The sequence below is a fragment of the Suricata suricatta genome, chromosome 7, assembly GCF_006229205.1.
Source record: "Suricata suricatta isolate VVHF042 chromosome 7, meerkat_22Aug2017_6uvM2_HiC, whole genome shotgun sequence".
Lineage (NCBI taxonomy): Eukaryota > Metazoa > Chordata > Mammalia > Carnivora > Herpestidae > Suricata > Suricata suricatta.
The window spans coordinates 140,144,533-140,153,421 of NC_043706.1; the positions used below are offsets into that span (position 1 = coordinate 140,144,533).

The following is an 8,889-nucleotide window of genomic DNA, read 5'->3' on the forward strand; positions in this document are numbered from 1 at the left end:
GAGGACCCTTTGTGCTCCATCCCTACTGAGAATCCACAGACCTGTTAGCAGCTTTCCTAACGCATGCTAACACGTGACCAAGCTGGCGGATGTGCCTTTAGTGGTTGGTGGCATCCTCCTGACACCTTCCGCATCGGCCCCCTCTGTCTACAACTACCTCCTCCGAAAGCTCCAGGCACATGAATTACTTCCCTTTGTTTCCATTTTTACCAGTGACACAGTCCAATTCTTTCAGCACTTGGAGAGGAGCGATTCAATTTTCTAATTTTAGTTTTACCACCGGATATAAACAGCATGCAGACTGAAGCATACCAAAAGGTATTTTGTTTTTCAAAAGAAATTCAATTGAACTTTAATTGATAAATCTGTGAAGATATTTTTAACAGTAGGGTCTTTCCAGGTCCCCTGACCTGCCTCTGGCAGTAACGCATGCTGTGCAGATGAGGGTCATAGACTGTAAGGTTGGCCCGCCCATTCTGAGGCCTAGCATGACTGACGCCACCTTTTGGGAGAGAGAAAAACGGTATTTCTAAGCAGTGAGAATCATTCTCTCTTCATGCGATGGTTCACGTTCCTTTGTAAATATTCCTATGCTACTGGGGAAAGCTTGGTTTTCTATTGCCACAAAACAATTAGTACCTGCCTTGTGTCCCACAGTTGGTGACCCAATTTCATATACCTTGTCGGTTTACATATTTCCAATAATTACCGTTTGTTTCCCTGTGATGGGTTAGCGGGGCGTTTAAGGCATGTTTTTCCTTAGAGCAAAGTTCATGAACACTAGCTGTCTTGCATGATACTCTTAACTCCCTGCCCACCAAGTCCTCCACCTCTTCTGTTTTCCTAATGGGGGTCCTCACAGGCTCTCTCAAGGATCTCCTTGGTTCACACTATTACGAGACCACGGCCTTTCTGAAATGACTCCGATCATTGCCTCACCAGTACTGCCCCATTTTCAAAACCCAAAATGTGCATCTTACATCTTTAGGCACCTCCATCTGGAAGTCTCCCAGTTTACATCTGAAACTGAACTTCTGACCTGAAATACAACCCCTTCCCAACACCAATGCCATTTCACTTGCTTCTGATGTTGGAAACCAGGCCATTATGTAGATTCCATCAAGTTCTTTATTCTCCCATGTCTGTTAATCATCCGATCCTGTATCATCCAATCCTGTAAAGTATTCTGACACTCTTCTTCTCTTCTGTAATTTCCAACCTTCTTTCTAGGTCAACACCACAATCCAGGTCATCTGCTATAATCTATTAGCTGATGATTTACACCTACACATTTCCTCCTTTCTAAGTTATCCTGTATTCCACAGTCTGGTTATACTCTGTTAACACACACACACACACACACACACACACACACACACACACACACCACTGGATTAAAGATTTAAAGATGAGACTATAAAACTCCTAGAAGAAAAGATAGGGGAAAACCTTCTTAACATGGATCTTGACAATGATTTCTTGGATATGACACCAAAGCAGACAAATGGAAGTACATCAAACGAAATAGCTTCTGCAGCACAAAGGAAACAACAAAAGAAAAAGCAATCTATGGAACAGGAGACAATATTTGCAAATCTATATCTGACAAAGGGTTACTATCTTAAATATATGAGGAACTCCTATAACTTAAAAATAAAGAAACAACTTGATTTAAAGATGGGCAAAAGACTTGAACAGACATTTCCCCGAAAAAGGAATGGTCAACAGGTATATGAAAAGGTGCTCAGCCTCTCTAATCATCAAGGAAATGCGAATAAAATCCGCAACAAGATCAACCACCTCACAGCTGTTAGAACTGTTAGGCTGGCGATGACCAAAACGTAACCCGTGTTGGTGGGTCTATAGAGAAAAGAGAACCTGTATGCTCTTGACGGGAATGTAAAATGGTGTTGCTGCCGTGAAAAAACAATATGGAGGGTTCTCAAAAAGTTAAAAGAGAGAAATCATACCGCATGTGACGACACGGAGAAAATGTGAGGAGTGATGCTAGTGAAATAAGCCCGACAGAGAGGGACAGATAATGGACAGTTCCACTTGTAGAAGGAATCTGACACAGTCAAAGCCGCAGAAGCAGAGAATAGAAAGGTGGTGGCTAGGGACTGGGAGGGATTTTTCTGCCTGATGTGGACAAAGTTTCAATTATGCGGGATGAATAAGTGCTAGGCTATTCTTTCCTAAACGGTATTTCATCATGTCAGGCTTTTACTTGAAAACCATCTTTATTTTTCTTGTGCCGGAAGCATTCAGTCTGGATACAGTGGACGGCAGAAGGTGCCTTCCTGTCCCCCAACATTATCCACGACTGAACTAAGCACGGACTCTTGATGACATTGTGTCCAATTCTCACTGGCATGTCTTTGTTCTGTACGCTCACCCCTTCCCATCTTGAAAGGCTCATCAAGATCCACCTCTCCCGTGAAATTTTTCCTGTTTACTCAGGCCCATAATTATCTCCCATTCCTCTGAGCCAGGGCATTTTCCTATATACCCTTGGGATGTACCCCTCATTTAGCATTTTAGCGTGTGCTACTTTGAAATTTTACTTAAGTTTTTTGTGAGTCTATTTTTTTAAGACACTAGAGAGGGAATTAACATCATTTAGCACATGCTCTCTCATTGAATCCTTGTGATAACCCTGGGAATTAGCTTCCTGTTTACAAAAGTGAACTCAGGCCCAGAAAGGCTCAGTAACCCCCTAATCAGAGTTTGAAAATGATGGAGCTCATTACATGTAAGTGATGGGTTTGAACCTTGATCTGCCCAATTACAAACCCGAGCTGCTCCCTGTAAAGGCAGACTCACTAATTCATTTTTTCCACAAACTGCTAATATTAAAATGTGAACCCACGGGAGGAAGTCATATTTCTCTTCCTTTTCCTGCCCACTAATATCCCCATCTCTCCCTGACGTCTGGCACCGCACCATAACGAGCGTAAGCTATTCACTATATTTCTTGCGTTAGTTTCTTAGGTGAAATTTGACTAAGAAATATAAGAACTCATGAGTTTAAAGACCTTTAATAAATTTGTATCAAATCCCTGAAAAATGCATGCATAGAAAAATTACATGCCTATAAAAAAGAGGCAGTCAATTCTGCCCTCACAACAATTTCCTTCCTAAAATTGCTTCTTGACACTAACTTCACCTGAATTCATCCTTTCCAACCTCCTTAATTCTACTCTTTTGGCAGAGTGTATTAAGGTTCACAGTACATTGTCTAATTCAAGGAATGTTTTTATAAATTAATGCCATGTTTTGCAATTAGCCCCAGCAGTAAATGCCACAAGTGATCTGTTTCTAACTCTGTGCCAACTTCTAACACTGCAGGACTTTCCAGGTCTATCATCCATTTCTCGCTTCTCAATTCTATTAACAACTGTTATCCCCAAATATTAGTATCTTCTCTCTACCTGTGACAAAATTTTACTATTTTTTGCATTATATAGAAATGTGATAAAAGAAACTTTGGAGATGTATATTAGTACATATTTTGCTCCTTTTATGCCCTGTTGGTTTAAAAAATGTCATTTTTAACTTTTTAGGAAATGTCTTTAACTTTATGACAGGTGACGAAGGATGGGAATGTTCAAAGCTAAAGAACAAGGGATTATTCCTTTTTTATTTATTATACTTGAAAGTATCACTCACTGAGTGCTGCAGTTAGGAACATACAATTCCTGGATAATAAAGGTTAAGTGTGCATAAATTCGAGATGTGCTTACAACTGACCTTTAGCTGTCTTGTTAGCATTTTTGACAGAAACTTAAAATAAGGTTATTCCATAAAGTAATTTGATTCTCCATTCTCAAGTTCAGATTTGTCACTCAGTAATTAATACCTTTCAGCTAGACAGAGCCTTCAGTAATGGTAGTAAAGTGGCAAGCCATCAAAATGGTAAAAAAAAAAAAAAATGGTGAGCACTGGGCTCCCGTCCTTACTCTGCAATTGCTTGGAATGTGGTTTCAACATGACACGAAGACACTCCTGTTGGGAGCTGCCGAGTTTTGGCCGCCTCAGGCAAGGTTATATCGCTCTCCAGGGAGCGACCAAAAAAAACAAGACTTACATCTGGAGGCTAGGAGAGTGCATTTCCTGGGCCAGGATTCGGAGACAGTCAGACTGGGCCAGACGAGAAAAGCCAAAATGAACAAAAGATCAACCGCATTCGGGTTTATGCAGCGCTAATCTTCCCCTGCCCAGTGTTGCAGACGAAAGTCTGGGCCCTCCTTTTGATGCTGTGTTCGGAGTCTCAGTTTCGGTTTCCCCTTTTTCTAATAATCATTTGACTCTGTTACCTGGCAACCAACCTGGGTCAGTTTCCCGCCCCTAACCCTATAAAGGTTTGATTATCCTTTTCAATAAATGGGCTTGATCAGAAACGCTTGACTTGCCTCACTCTCTGCGTCTCCCTCCTGCCCTACTCTCTCTCCCTCCCTCAGGAACGGACCCGCAAGGATTTACCACCCCGCCGCTGGCTGGGGCAGGACCCGGCACACTCCTAGCTTTATAGATTGAGTTGTGCAGACTCTGGGGCTCCTGGGTGGCTCAGTTGGTTGAGCATCCGACTTTGGCTAAGATCATGATCTCAAGGTTCGTGGGTTCAAGCTCCGCGTCGGGCTCTGTTCTGACAGCTCAGAGCCTAGAGCCTGCTTCGGATTCTGTCTCCTTCTCTCTGCCCGTCTCCCACTCACATTCTCTCTCTCTCTCTCTCTCTCTCTCTCTCTCTCTCTCTCTCTCTCAAAATAAATAAACATTAAAAACATTAAACTGGATAGACTCACCATCTTTATAAGTTTGAGGCTGTTCCTCCATGAGCCTAGTCAATATACTCATTTGTCCATAGAACACCGTGCCGGTCTTCATTTGTGCTTAGCGATCATCTCTCATCATTGTCCCCATCAACGTCTTATGCATTGACTGTTAGTTTTGTTACCAGTTATCTTTAAGGGTTTGTTTTGCTTCATTTCTTGCTATTGTGAATATTTACAAAGATGTTTTCTTTGTAGTTTTTAGTGGCATATGGGAAAGCTGTTATTTTTAATGTGCTGATCTTTTATGCAGCATTTTGTCTGAACTCTCTTCCTAATTAAACTTGTTTGTAGATTCTCTGAGTTTCTATGAAGGTAGATAAATCATCCTCAAATAACAAGAGTTTGTTTCTTCCTTGCCAATATCCATACATATTTTATTTTCCTCATTAGCTAGAACCTCCAGTACAAGGTTGAGATGATAACAGTGTCCCTTCCCTGGTGTTGTCCATAATGAGAATGTTGCTAATGTTTCAGCATAGAGTATGGTACTTTGCTATAGGCCTTTGCATTTTTTATTTTTTTTAATTTTAGATGTTTATTTATTTTTGAGACAGAGAGGAAGAGAGACAGCGTGTGAGCAGGGGAGGGGCTGAGAGGGAAACACGGAATTGGAAGCAGGCTCCAGGCTCTGAGCTGTCAGCACAGAGCTCGGCAGGGAGCTCCAACCTATGAGGTGCGAGATCATGACCTGAACAGAAGTCGTACGCTCAACCGACTGAGCCACCCTGGCGCCCCGAGTTTTTATTTTTTAATGATTTATTTCATCAAATGCTTTGTCCAAATCTATAAAGATGATCTCATTTTTCCTCCTTTGATCTAAAAACTTAAACATGCTGTTGATGCATTCTGGAGAGTCTGCAGTGTGGCCTTCCTGGCCATAATTTTTAACTGCCTCACATTCAGTTTGCCTCGTGCCTGACGTCTATTCTGGGAGGTTGGGCTGATCGTGGTGATGAGGTTATGCCGGCCTCCGATAGGAGTGTGTTGCCTTCCTTCTTCGGTATAAATGTACGAAATGTTCTTAAAGAGTCTATTGTTTTCAGGCTAGATCATTTCATTATGATCCAATCTCTAACATGTTATTATTTCTATAAGGACTTTCCCTTTGGTCTCTGAGTGATTTAAAGGTGTTTTTAAGGGGAGCCGGGTGGCTCAGTCAGTTAGGTGTTTGACTTCAGCTCAGGTCATGATCTCACGATTTGTGAGTTCAAGCCCCACATTGGGCTCTTTGCTGGCAGCTCAGAGCCTGCGGCCTGTTTCAGATTCTGTGTCTTGTTTTCTCTCTCTCCCTGCCCTTCCCCTACTTATGCTCTGTCTTTCTTTCTTTCAAAAATAAATAAACATTAAAATAATTTTTAATGAAAATGTTTTAAATTTCCAAATATGTAGAGGTTAAAAGTTTGCCTATTATTTAGTTAGTTCAACATTTATATTATTTCATTTTCTTCAGAACATGTGACGCATATGACATAGATATTTTGGAATTTCTTGAAACTTATTTTGTGTCTTACCACTATTCAGTTTTCTAAATTGTCTCTAGTATGCTTGTAAAAAATCCGTCTTATCTAATTATTAAATACAAGGTTTTATAGAGGCCCATTAAGTAGACCTTATGTCTAAGATGTGTCTAAATTTCATACTGAAAGGCAAACCAATGATAATAACTTAAAAGCTCAGAAAACCAAATCCATAATGGGATGACTAGATAGCCCACCAGATATTAAAATTTGTTAAACAGTTGTGATAATGAAATCAAAATAGTACTGGTTTATAAATAAGAAAGTCCAGTGAAACAAAATAGAAAGTCAACAAATAGGGCTTTCTAATCAGTGAAAGATTTTTTAATAAATACTTTGGGACAATAGGATACACACTTGGGAAAAGTTACAGTTGGAAGAATGCCTCCCACCTTACACCAAGAGACGTTATAAATGGATAAATGAATTTAATATAAATAAATCATAAAAATACTAGAATAAACCATTATATGCTGTCTTTTCTAATTGTTTCTATCCTTTCTGCTACAAAATTGGGGGGGAAGCTTTTAAATGATGACTCAAAATTCAGAACCCCAGAAAAGATTAATAAATTCTATAACGAACAAGCAAAAGTCTTCATAGCCAAAAAACATTTTTTTAAACTTCCGTAATATACAAAGGTTGTATCTCCCTAGTATTAAAAAAAAACTTAAAAGAGAGAGAAGGAGAGAGAAAGAGAGAAGCAATGGTTGCCAAAAAATGGCAAAGAGAATTCTCAGGAAAGGGTGTACAAATGTCTTTCAAAAATATCTTTAAAAGGTGATTATTCTCACATTAAGAGAAATGGAACTTAAAGCAACACTGAAACACTATTCACCTGTGATATTGTCAAAAATCAAACTTTGATAGCATTTTCTTTGAATAAGCAACAGAAAAACAGTTATTGTTATTTATTGTTGATGAAAATATAATTTAGTACCATCCATGAAACACCGTTTGGCAATTTCTATCAAAACTGCAAATATATACCCCCTTTGAGAAAGCAATTTCTCACCCAGGAACTTACTTATCCTAGATCATACTTATAATTACCTTTGTCTTTTGCTTTTCTCTGTCATTGTATTTTGAATATGGCTCTCATAAACAAATTTATAATGGACCTATATTTTTTGACAATCTTTTGATAAGAGAATTTAATCTGTGTATTCTTGTGATGGTTACTTATAATCATCCTACATAGTATGTCCTCTTCATGCATTTTCCTAGGGGCAGGAGAGATGTTAGACCAGCCTTCTGTTGAAAGGCTCTGTCTTATGTCAGTAGAGCGTTATCCATTCCCTCTACTTCATTCTCTTCTCTTGAAAGTTAATTTTGTTCCTATTTTTTAATGGATACCATTCCACTTTAATATACTTACTTAGTTTTCAAGCTAACCAATAACTTTCTCATCCCTCTCAACGTAAGGAACTTACTTTGACTCAGACCACCTTCCTGTCATTGGCTCTACTTTTGCTGTGTAGTATAGCAACTTCACTTTGTAACCTCACCATAATGGATGATTTTTTTAAAAATTTTATAGTCAGTGCTTATTTGGTCTTATCCATTTGTTCAACAATTTCTTTTCCATTATCTCTTGCATCTCACTTCTTTGTCTTGTGTTCAGCTTACTCTCTAGTACATTTTGTCCTTCAGTCAGAGTGATGATCTCTGGCTTAAAACAACAAACAAACACAAACTCTCCATCTTGGTCAAATCCATTTAGTTTGCCTTTACCTCGCATCCTGGTTCAGCCAAATATGGCGCTGAAGATTCTTTTTTTGGCGTGATGAGGGAATTTTACTCTGTCTTGTGGCCTCTCACTTGTTCATGAGAAGTGTAAAGTTAAGTCTAATTTTGATCATTTATATGTATTCTGTCTTTTGTTTCCAGATGCTTTGAAATGTTTTCTTTGACTTTGGAGTTTTATAGTTTTTCTGAAATGTGTCCAGATTTGCATCTTCAGTCTGAAGGTGTACATCTTTGTTCAATTACAAAAGATGTGCAGGCATGATTTCTCCAAACACTGCCTTTCCTGCCTCCCTGGAACCCTCCCTGGTGGCAGCTTCCTGGGCAGCCTCTGCGTTGGCCTTCCAGGTTCCGTGACCCAGACCCCTCCATCTCTTTTCACCCGTGGTCAACCTATTAACCAACGACTGGACCCTTAAGTTAATGATGCTCTATATTCTTCGGAAATTTTATTTCATTCTTTCCTAAAAAATGAAATATTCTACGTTTTAAGCATTTTAAAAAATTCTTTTCAGATTTATTCTGTAATTTCTAGTTGCTAGTTCCAGACCTCATAGCCATGCCCACTGGCCTATTTAGTCTTCCTGGTGGTGGCTCCATCACCATGACGGTGCGAAGTGTCAGCTGCAGTTGCATTTTCTCTGGCAGCCCTAAGCGCCTAGATCATGCGAGGCTTAACACTTATCTGGGCCCCAGAAGTTTCCTTCCTAGGTTCTGTGAACAAATTTTTTTTCTTAATTCCTTGAGTTTGCATTTTCCTTTGGGTTTCTCTCTTTTTTTTTTAACTTTTTAAT

The 8,889-nt window shown here is 39.5% G+C and overlaps 1 protein-coding gene across 1 annotated transcript in view; it reads left to right on the forward strand.

Moving 5' to 3' along the window:
* PACRG (parkin coregulated) overlaps positions 1-8,889 on the forward strand; it is a 474,436-nt gene that overhangs the window by 236,098 nt on the left and 229,449 nt on the right. The window lies entirely within an intron of this gene.